The sequence below is a fragment of the Leiobunum rupestre genome, chromosome 7 (assembly GCF_980474605.1).
Source record: "Leiobunum rupestre chromosome 7, qqLeiRupe1.1.hap1, whole genome shotgun sequence".
In the NCBI taxonomy this organism is placed as follows: Eukaryota; Metazoa; Arthropoda; class Arachnida; order Opiliones; family Sclerosomatidae; genus Leiobunum; species Leiobunum rupestre.
Genome location: NC_143390.1, coordinates 38,638,836 through 38,651,158, shown reverse-complemented (window position 1 = coordinate 38,651,158; position 12,323 = coordinate 38,638,836). Strand labels below are relative to the sequence as shown.

General features: G+C 37.7%; 1 protein-coding gene across 1 annotated transcript in view; it reads right to left on the bottom strand.

The window, feature by feature from the left end:
- The window catches only part of LOC149936228 (fatty acyl-CoA hydrolase precursor, medium chain-like), a 64,368-nt gene that overhangs the window by 37,203 nt on the left and 14,842 nt on the right, over nucleotides 1–12,323 (bottom strand). The window lies entirely within an intron of this gene.

Below are 12,323 nucleotides of genomic sequence, written 5' to 3'. Positions count from 1 at the left end.
CAGAAAGGAGAAGTGCTTAGTCGTAATTTCTTTTTATCCTCTTTTTACAAAACTTAAATAATGTTTGCGTTCGAAAAAAAAAAGCCATAGAAGTTATATCCATGTATCCGTATTTTACAATCACAGTCCATTGTTTCAACTGGTGGGATTAGGCTCAAATTTAGACGTATTTTAAACTAGTTGATCGGATCAACTTAATTAACTTGAGGTTGAGGGGGCAGAACTTGAGCTCCGCGGAAATTTAATATTTTTTGGATTTTTAATCGAAATAGTTATTGCCCCACCCAAATGACGTCCTTGTGTTGAGGTTGCTTAAAAAGAGATTTACGTCGGCGCGTCATACGACCACCTCGTCTCCTTCCTGCTAAAAATAATTTCAATTTCGTTGTTTTTATTTTTACGAGAAGAAAATGGAGATTTTTGGTATACCGTGTTTTCCTTGATGATCCTAGCGAAGGATCATTATAAAGTCGTAGTTTAAACTTAAACGGGGATGCGGTAAAGTCTACCGCGTATCCTTCTAACCCAGATTACCAACTAACCGCCAGCATTTTTATGTAGGTAGATTTCACGTGAGGTCATCATCTCTAACGCGAATGGCTAATGTCACCACCCATCCCTCAGTAACGCCCCACCTTTGTGTCCCCTCCGCCACATCTTAAGCAAATTTATCGTTCAAGCTCCTTATGGAGTCGTGAAGGCGTAAAAGTCTAGTCCAGAGAAGGTTTTGTTTTTAACGCTAGACCGAGTCCAAATTAGCCGAGGGCCCGCGCTAAAAGACGGTGAGCTGCCTCGCTAATTTACCATCTAAAGGTCCACCCAAAATGGCCATTCAAACGGCCAAGGTAGGGCTTCAAAATGAACCGTATATACAACAGTCAATCTCTACATTCGCCGTGGTTGCTTACGCTAAAACGCGTAATAACTCGATTCAAATCGCATTATCTCTAGAAAAGAGCGTTGGAACCATAGATATATGAAATACGGATACCTTACGTGGGAAGAACACGGAAGAGACAACTAGCAGACCCATAATTTCTGGATGCCCTATATAATAGTGCCATCAATCGGTGACCAAAATTAGTATTTGGAAAATATTATTTTCTTTATGCGCTACGTAATAGTGCCATCTATCGGTGACCAAAATTAGTATTTGGAAAATATTCTTTTCTTTATGCGCTACGTAATAGTGCCATCTATCGGTGACCAAAATTAGTATTTGGAAAATATTATTTTCTTTATGCGCTACGTAATAGTGCCATCTATCGGTGACCAAAATTAGTATTGGAAAAAAGAACGCGGTAGATTAAGCCTAATAATGTGGATAGCCCTAGAGTAAAGTGGAGTTCAGCGCCCTTAAATGAATACTTGAGCATCTCCAACCTGTTTTTACTATAGTTTTGAATAATTTGATTTTCGCGCGTTTAGGAAATATTGAAAACAAAACTATAAAAATTTCGGCAATATAATGCGAAATGTTATGAAACCACAAAAATTACATGCTTTATATAACAATATTTAATTAATATAAAATTAAATATGTCATAACATTTTAGTTTATGATATTTTAACTATATAAATTAATGGGAAAAGAAAAAGGTTTCTTCCAAGCTCGAGTAACGCACCGAAGGTCAACAATCCATCAAAAAATGCTAAATACGCGACGGTCTCTCAATTAAAGAAATATTGAACCAGCCAATCAAACGTGTTTCGACAGATATAGCATAACATTTCCTTGGTATTTGGGGGCTACAATAGGATACACGAAAAATAGAAAAGTGATTGGACGATACTATAGCAATGGTAAAACGTCCATAGGACTGCAGTTCAAGCTTACTATTTCATCGTCGTTTATCCTACTATGTTAAAAAACTATTAGCAGATCGTCTAGTTGTTTTAAAGGCTAGTGTGATCAACTTTAAATAAACTACCTAGTGTTGTAAGTCGGAAAATTTTCCGGAAAATGGCCGAAGCCTTTTTTCCGGAAACCTTTCCGTATTTTTCCGAAATCAAATAAAAAAAAGTTTTCATTCCATGATTAGTCTAATATTGTTTGCAAATTTAAATAAAGCGGCATTTTCACCTCATTTTTTCGAACCTAAAAGTAAAACTAAACCTCTAGGCTAGCTTTAAACTGTTTAACAATGTAAAAATATTAATGTTTTGTAGTATGTTTACTGTTATTAGACATTTTATGTCGATAAAAAGCCTAATAACGTAGATCATAAAGAAAATAATATTTTCCAAATACTAATTTTGGTCACCGATAGATGGCACTATTACGTAGCGCATAAAGAAAATAATATTTTCCAAATACTAATTTTGGTCACCGGTAGAGGGCACTATTACGTAGCGCATAAGGAAAATAATATTTTCCAAATACTAATTTTATGTCGATAAAAAGTAAAAAATAAAAAAAAACCCTTAAAAAGTAATTTATGTTTCAATTTTTAATTTTTCCGATTTGCGGAAAATTTTCCGCAATTTTTTCCGCATTTTATTACCAACACTAAAACTACTAGTTTTAAACGCTGTTTCAAGGCATTGGAGCACCCAAAAATAATTTGAGCTCCCCGAGTTTTGGTGGTTGGGTACGGGCCGGCTTCTTCTTTCAAGGAAAATATATATGGGGGTCCGAAAGCTACCAATAATAAATTTTATTTTATTTTATTAACCTCCATGTATTAGCAGAACTTTTATTAAATTTTACTTTAAGTTATATCGACCATGGAACGAAATTTTAGTATTTATAATATATGTTTTCCATTGAAATATTAATGCGAATGCGCCTGGAGAAACTACATCGAATATAAGACTATCGTCGCGAGCGAAAATCTCGGTTGTAAACTCCGCCCGTTCCTATGTGAACCATCAGGGTCATCTTAGTCTTTAGACATTCGAATTAGTGTATACATATATCATTTCCTGGTCTAAAAGTGTAATCTTAGTAAATTTTGTTCCGTACAATACATAAAACATAAGTAACAAAATAACCATAAGTATGACACTTCATTTTGTCTTAATCGAGGGGTCGTACACTTGCCATTATTTTGTACGGGATTTCGGGATTTCGTAGAGATTTTGGCGATTTTATCATTACCTTTTGAAGTGATTTTGGGATTTCAATGTTAATTTACCATAGAGAGAGTTAAAAGATTTTGCGATTCTAGACAAAGTGTACGGGATTTTGGTAAATGTCCGAGCCCTCGGTCTTAATGCTTATTTACTTACCGAACCTTTTTTCGATACTGACTTTCTCACTGAGCTCCTACTTGGACTTGCAAGCTGCAACCAAACTGAGTAGTATATTATCGTCCTTGGTAGAAGTATATTATTGCCCTTGTTAGTAGTATATTTCGCCTTGGCTATATTTAGACACTAGGGGGCTCTGTGTTGTTCTAAACCTTGATTTCGCAATAACTCTGAAAATCATTTCGGCTATGTTCTATAATTGTCATACTTATAGATATTATGCTACTTTAGTTAAAAACATTTAATCCGTATTATTTTTATTTTCTCAAGAAACGTATTTTGTACCTGATGACGAAAAACATGAAAATTAACCCTAATTTAATTTTTAAGTGATTTTGTTTCACTTAAAAATAAAATTAGGGTTAATTTTCATGTTTTTTATGCTAACTATTTCTTCAATAACTTTAAAAGTGCGAATACGATTTGAAAAATGGAACTAGATTTGGTTTCTGAGTGTGAACACGCACCGAACAAGCATAGACACGATATAATTTATTCTTGTTTTCGTTACTTCTTTTTAGAGGGGTTTTTATTTTTCCGGCTTTGATCACGCCCAAATGGTGCTAGCACCTTATTTGTCACTGCAAATTATTTTCGTGGAGGTATTCTTTCCAAAAAGCCCCCAGTTGGTTCTCTACCTAAAATATAAACAAAATGGCTGCCAAAAGAAAACGGCCAGAAACGTTTGATCGGGACTGTGCATGTTTCGAGGGAATAATACCTAGCACGGTATTTCTTTATATTGTATAGTTCAGCTTTAAGCCATTGCCGCCATCTTGATTAAATTTCTCGTTATTTCTTGTAAAACAGTAGGCACTTTCAAGGACCAGTTAAACTCGGACATAATCTGACACTGTTGCTAGCGCGAGTCGGTCCCTTGGTTTTCCACTTCCCTTAGTATTAGGTGATAACGTGGGTATACACCCTTCTCTATTGGACCGATTGCTTCTGCGTGTAAATCGGCCGTCGCATTAGCCTAATTAGAATTATCGAATTAGCGAATTAAGGCCCGGATGGATTCCCTTTCCTTACCGGATATGTATACTAAATAGGGAACCACCCTTATTTTAACGCTTGGTTGATTTAGCATCCCTCTGTTTTTGGGGTGAGTACAGCCCTCGCATCTACGTTAACCATCCTTAAAACAAAACGAAGGTTTCGCGATAAATTAGGTTAAGATGGCGGTCTTAGCTCGAAGTAAGGGTGTAATTGGGAGGCTGCGTAACGCTAGCCTTCCACTAGGTAACGTCAAGTGAGAACAGAAGCGTATAATATCTCTTTTACGAGATAAGTATGACCTTCGTAAATTTCAAAATACGATTCGGTAGAAAAAGTAGTGTGGGGAGAAATTCATCATATAGCGAGTATCTAAAACTATTTAATAGATAAAATTTAGTAGTTAAATAAGTACATATCCCTACGCAGCGTAAATTGACAGCCAACGGTATCTTCATTGCAGTGGTGTACCGATGGGTTTTGGGGTCCTGCTCAAAATTTTCATATGGCACCCCCGATGTATGTCATTAATAAAATAAATTAGGAATAAATATTCATTTATCCCTTACTTATTACGTCGTTGGTTCTGTTCTATTGATAATTATATACTGGTAAAATTCCCAACGAAATCCAGATGAGTTCGTCCTTTGACAGTGTTCGGTGTTTAAGATCATTAAAAACGAAGTTCTACGCTAGCATTAATTCGAAATGACAAACGCATCTAAAAGACCTTTAGGAACATTTGAATATAAGCAACGTATAAAGTTGGAATAATTTTGGGCCTTTTGGCGCCCCTACAAAAGCATCCTAGAGTGGTGCCCGGTTTACCATGATCCCTCTGCCCCTATAGGTACGCCTCTGCTTCATCGAACCTGCGACGGCACGTATTTCATTTAAATGACCTAATAATAATAATCAGCTAGGCTAATACTAAAGGCACCAATTTAAGCTCAAGTCATCTAGCGACTTATAATGCCTTTAAATAGGCGTAGAAGGGTGGTAGCAAGCACTTCATGCCTACACTAACTATTACCGTTAACCTCAACGAGTTTTTATGGAAAGACGAAAATGAAAAACTCGGGGGGAAACCCCTCTAGCCAGTGGGGGAGAGAACTTGCAAACTCAACGCGGGAGTAGTTTCGAGTTTTCACCCAGTGCCACAAGTTGGGATCGACTCCTCTTGCTGCGAGTCGAAACGCTAGCCACTCCAAACATTATAAACTTCTGATAAAACTACTAGAACGAAGTTAAAGCCTTTTAAACTTTCTTCGGAAAAAGGTAAACTTTTTCATTCTTCAAACACCATTCCTACAATTGTATAATTTAATTCTAGAGCCTTTAAGATTGTGTTTTTCGGAGCACTAGCCCACCTCCGCATCCCCGAAGGCCGATTTCCGCCTGCACCCCGAAGATATCAAAGCCAGTAATTTGACTCCACTTATTCGACGGGTCTAAAATACTCCGCTGAAAGCTTCGCCCGTCGAGGAAATGTGTTTAAAGTTAAACGCCTGGAGAGAGAGAGACAGCTATACCGTTCTGCTCCGGTAGAAATCGAAACTGGAAAGACGCGAATCGGGTGAAGACGCGTTTTAATGGAGCGCTGATACGAAGGTAAAGACTGCGCGGATTAGATTTGCGTCGTCGGTGTGGCGTGTGGACCGAAACGCCGACTCCGACGCCCGGGAATTTAAGAATCCCAAATGACTTTAGCCGTAGCTATCGGATTAAATAAACAGTGTTTTGAAAGAGGCAGTGGCTGAGGTAGGCTTTTCGTCCTTTTGGAAAGTGTACCAACTAGTAAATGTTAACGCGTGTTCCTGGGATTAAATACAACATTTTCGGGGATGTCTTTCGACAATTTTAGACCTTTTATTTTCCCGCGAAATTCTCGAGGTTCAACCAGGGCCGGACTTAGATATCCTGGGCCCATACGCAGATAAGGAGTCTGGGCCCCCTTTTCACGCGCTGCATTTACTCTTATCGCTGGAACTACGCTGTGCCTGAATTTCCCTGATTCAGCGTAGAAGTCTGAGCTCTACGGTTATATTACTAAATAAAAGCTCTTAACAATCGGCGACTAAATATGCGATAATTATGCAACATTGCGATTTAAGGCTGCGTCCGTAAACTGTCAGGCAGAAATTTTGGTAATATTAAAACAAAATCTTTTACCTAGGAATTTCTCCAATATAAATTACGATTGATATTATAGATTTATGCCTTCGAATACAGTAATTATGGTCACTAAATACGGCACTGGGTTCAACGCTTTAACTAGGGTTCTTATAAAACGTAGTTTGTTGTTCGAATCCGTTGCTAATTATGCGGGTCGTTTATTCTGGAAGTTTCTACTCAGACACGAGGGGGGGGGAGGGACGTCTGATGTTGAAAATCCCCTCTCTCTATTGTTCGATATTAATGAGAAACGTGTGTTGGTAACGCTGACTTATATGTTATACGCATCTACATCACCAGATTAATTTTAATTAAACGTATTTTAATTTATGCCGTTTCGCCACCGTTGCCTCGACCTATGACCTTAAACTAATTACAAATTTTGCCTGGCTAAGTTTAGTAATTATATATATATATGTAATTTTTGAACGAGAAATGCAATTCGTCCTCTCTCTGAATACGAAAAGTGACCTAATTTTAATTAGGTTTAAGAAAAGTACTAATTCGAGTGAAAATTACGGACGTTTATTCAGAGATTTTTTAAAGAAAGCTGCATCTTTCATTTTAAAATTGTGCCATTGGTTTAAAATAGTGTTGTAAGTCGGAAAATATTCCGGAAAATGACCGAGGCCTTTTTTCCGGAAATGTTTTCTTATTTTTCCGAAAAAAATAAAAAAGTTTTAATTAAATGATTAGTCTAATATATTGCTTGCAAATTTAAATAAAGCGGCATTTTCGCCTAATTTTGTTTTGTAGTATTTTTACTGATATTAGACATTTTATATCGATAAAAAGTTGAAAACATTAAAAACCCTTAAAAAGTAATTTATGTTTTAATTTTTTATTTTTCCGATTTCTGGAAATTTTTCAGCATTTTATTTTTCCGGAAAATTAACAACCCTAGTTTAAAATTTAAAGAAACGGATCTAGGATTACCAGCAGCTTTTCTAAATTTTTAACAACTCTACGCGATTTATATTTCATAAAAATAAATAATTTAAAAACGTGTTTTTCAAAATAAAAGTAAAAACATAAATCGCTTACGAAATCGTATTTTCCAGATTCCAGCTTAATATTGTTTTTAATAAATTTAAAATGATTTCTTTCAAAGTTCCGTTTTAGAAACTAAAGTAACGTTGTAGCTTTAGAAAAAAAGACTTTTTAGACATTAAATGGGAGACGCGATCCAAATCTAAATCACATTCGCTTCTCTTTCTCGGAATATTTTAGTAGCGAAGCCTCGCGGAAAGTGCTAAATATTTAATGTTAGTTCCCAGGCTCTTTTCGATACCTTGTCAAAATGGTGAACGAGTGAAGTGAGCCTTCCATAAGTCCGTTTCCGCTAGAAGGCGCTGACTGCGAAAAAATATCATCTTTCGGAGTCGATATCTATGGGAAAGCTCTTAACGTTTTGAGCCGGTATCCTCGGTAAAGATCAACGGCTGAATAAATATCAAAGCAGCGCGCCGGAGATAGAAGTGAATCGTCCTTTTTACGGAGGAGAGCGACCCCCACCGACGGGAAAAAGAATTATTCTTTATTACGCGGAGATAGCCTATAGCGACATTTATCTGGGGGCTGTCTCTACTTCATCCGCACTCGAAATAAACGAGTTTCGAATAAGCCAGTCGCTGCAGCCTGCGCGAGATATTTTTTATCACCCCCCGCAGACTCGGGGTGAAAACGATAAAGAAATTTGTTATAATTTTTTTCTATTCTGTTTTTATCTTAACCTAAAAAAGAGTTCCTATTCAAACGCGTTTATCATACTAGTTTCAAGATTTATTAATTGCGAACGAATATTCAATAAAGGTTTCAATTTGCCCGATCTCAAAATTATTAAATTGTAACGTAGCAACCGTTAGAAAAATTATCCACGCGCGTCTCTCGAATTAAATCGCGTGTTCACACGCTCCAAAATGGCTTTTTCCAACCCTTAAACTAGTTGTAACTATTGTTTGAAATAACGTACGACTTGGAATTTTTTTACACGTTCTAAATTTGCTAATATCTATCGAATGACACCAACGAAACCCCTGGGCTCTTTCAGGAAAATTAACTTCACCACTAGGGGTCGCAACTAAAAACTTTTGGTGCTGCGTCATCCCCATTATTTCCTTATTTGGGCTCTTTGAGTATGGAAGAAGTTGGTAGTTTGGGGTAAAAGGTGTCCCAAAGCGAGCGAATAGTTTTGGCCTATAATCAAATAAAACCGTCAGCCACATCGAGACGAAAATCTGCCGCGATAAGCATTCCAAGTAGAGGTATGGATTCCTGCTAGTAGTTAAAGGATCTTGTGGAAGCAAATCAAAATAAACAATTATTAAATATCTAAAGCAATTTTACCGGGGGATATTTACAATCGAAAACCGTGAGGCATCTGAAATCTACTCACTTTCCGTTTGTCGATTTATAAATAAATTCAGATTAGTTTTCAATGTAAACTATCCGGTTTGCCTTTTGACCGGTATCAACTGATCTGACAATTTCAGAACGTAAGTGCGGAAAATCTGATATCTGATTTATCACAATTATTTCCTCGGTTCTAATAACGCAACTTCGATCTGAGAATCAGTTGGAATGCAATGAGGAAGATATTAATGCAATGAGGAAGATATTAATGCAATAAGGAAGATATTAATGCAATTAAGAAGATATTAAAGCAATTAGGAAGATATTAATGCAACGAGGAAGATATTAATGCAATGAGGAAGATATTAATGCAATAAGGAAGATATTAAGGCAATGGGGAAGATATTAATGTAATTAAGAAGATATTAAAGCAATTAGGAAGATATTAATGCAACGAGGAAGATATTAATGCAACGAGGAAGATATTAAGGCAACGGGGAAGATATTAAGGCAACGGGGAAGATATTAATGCAATGAGGAAGATATTAATGCAATGATGAAGATATTAATGCAATGAGGAAGATATTAAGGCAACGGGGAATATATTAATGCAATTAGGAAGATATTAATGCAATGAGGAAGATATTAATGCAAGAGGAAGATATTAAGGCAAAGAGGAAGATATTAAGGCAATGAGGAAGATATTAATGCAATGAGGAAGATATTACTGCAATAAGGAAGATATTAATGCAAAGACGAAGAATTTTACTCCAACTGTGGTTACACAACACTAGGGGCTTTCTCACTTATTTTTTAATAACGGCGCATGACGAAGCTCGGTGGCTCGAGTTAATTAAAACGTGCCACCGAGCGTGCGTCGCGTGCCGTTATTAAAAAATAAGTGAGAAAGCTAGGAGGAGTAGCGGACCGGGGAAATTTCGGTTTTAACAGTGGCTCAAGGGTGGCGGGAGTCCCACCTTCAAAAAGAGATTCAAACGTGCTTTGCGCCATCTCTATTCGACGAAGACAACTATGCCAATATTTTTCTATTCTTTCGCGTCAGCTGCTACATTTTTGTAAAATTGGTGGGATAGTGAATTTTCCGAGTAGATTTATTTAAGCTAAAGCTTATATATTATTCTATTTTGACAAAAATAAGTAAACTTTTAAGATGACTCGGATTGGTCGCTATGAGAAGTGTCGTAGTGATACAAGATCTCGCGAAAAAATCCATATGAAAAATATTAAGTTTGTTATACCAAAATTTAGTAGAAATCCATTGAAATTCCAAAAATGGAATGGTCCTTTAAAATTGAATTTACTGAAATGAGAGCGAAGGTATCGTACCGCGTGTCGATATGTAGCAGCAGACGCTAAGTTTATAAAAATATTGGTATAGTTGTCTCCGCCGAATAGAGATGGCGCGATGCGCGTTTGAACCCCTCTTTGGGCGAGCCACTTTTAAAACCGAATTTTTCCTGTTTGCTGGCTTTATTCGTTCAAGGAAAAAGCTTAAAGTTGCGCAGTTGAAGAAAAAAATCCTTATTTCCTCCATAACGAGAACTAAAATAAGCGTCTCCCGAAATTGATATTTTTCTTTCATAAATTAGTCTAAGACTCTCTCACTTAGACTTTTCCTCGTCTAACCACACTGACCTCTTTCTGGCTTAAGCACGATTGGTGGAATTGTTGCTCTATTGCGCAGTGAATTTTGTGGATACAGGGTGTTTCAAAAGGTTATGCAAAAATTTGAAGGAGTTGTAGGGGGTGAGTTGAGAAGGATGCCTGTTTTTTTCCCATTTTCCTACGATGAGTTAAAAGAGCGCCAGATTGCTTCAAAGTGTGGCCTACTAGCCGTTGGAAGTAGGCTGTAACAAGCGCAAAACCAAGCAGCAGGGAAATTCGAACATTCAGGTTATTAATTAATTTTAAAAGGAACTCCAAAGTGTGCTGGAAGTAGGCTGCAACAAGCGCAATTACCAAACAGCAGGGAAACGCGAACATTAAGGTTTGGGTTCGTGTGATAGGTAAAAAAGGACTTTGTGAACAAATCGAGGTAACAAGCGTAAAAAAGTAAACTTTAACAGTATTGAAAGTCCCTTCTGCTTGGTTTGGCGCTTGTTGCCGCCTACTTCCAGGGGCTAGTAGGCCACACTTTGAAGCTCTCTGGCGCTCTTTTAACTCATCGTAGGAAAATGGAGAAAAAATAGGCATAGTTCTCAACTCACCCCCTACAACTCCTTAAAACTTTTGCATCACCTTTTGAAACACCCTGTATTTTCACCATACCTGACAAGTACAATTGATGTGATACGCGGTCCAAGTAACTATATGAGCGGCGATATAGCAACTTTGGTCTTATCATCATTCTCTCTCCTCCAATGGTAACAAATCGAATTATATAGGCGGTCCATCACATCTTTCTCCAGGCTTCCATTTATTTCTTATATTACCGAAATGAATATGATTCTAAATAGAACGGGCACTAACTCAGAAGGGGCCGAAATCCCAATCAACTCGAAATTGGAGTATTGGACTCTTGGCTTAATTAAGAAATACATCTTTACAAATGCGAGGGAACTCTCGCCCTCGCGTTGAAAGATAAATCGCTCGATTGGCAAAAATCTTCTCGGCTTCATAGGCACTTCGGGCTCTCTCCGCGTACAACAGCGAAAGATTTCCCCCTTCCTCCGTCGTTTTGGTTGGGGGCGCTAATTACCGAGCCGAACCCGTAAAAAGGGCCCTCCCCTCTCCCCCGTCGATCGTTTCTCTTCCAAAATCACTCTCGAGTGAGTAGCCACTTTCGCTGACTCGAGTAGATCATTTTCGGCACCCTCAACCCCCTTGACCCACTCCGACCTTTATTGACTCCCCCGGACCGATCTTATTAGTGAAAGCTCGCTAATTCGCGACCAATAAATTCACCCCCCTCCCCCAACAATGCGCGTGATTGGAAAGGAAACTTGGTAGCGATAATTAGTGACCACCGCTCGTTATCGGGTATTTCCCGGGATTAAGTCGCCACTATTTACGACTAGGAGAACCTTGATTTGAGCTGCAGCAGGTGGCGCTCCGTGTTCGGAAATTCAAAATATGGGCGGACTATTCTAGAGGCTTCAACTAAAGCCTGGTTTTCACTTGGCGGATTTTGGGCGAAAAAGCCCGGCGTCGACGGAAAATGGGCGAAAATTTCCGTCGACGCCGGGCGGAAATTCCGTCGGTTTTCGGTTTTGTGTGGCGATTTTCATTTCTATTTTTTTCGCTCAGTTGGGCGATTTCGCTCTTTTTCAACCAATCAAAAACCATTTTCGAAAGGTGACTGTGACGTCAGGGGGGATGGTTAATGCTTTTCTGTGAATTTTTTTAACGTGTTTTTTTTTCATGATACCCTTGTTGCCTTCTTTTCCAGTATGTTTCTTTCACACAAACCGATCTTTCATAACTCATATTTCTTTGAACACGATAGATCATGTAAAATAACATTAAATTTAAAATGTTTACATGAGCTTTAATCAATAGTTCACTATTATGATCAGATAAATCATCCA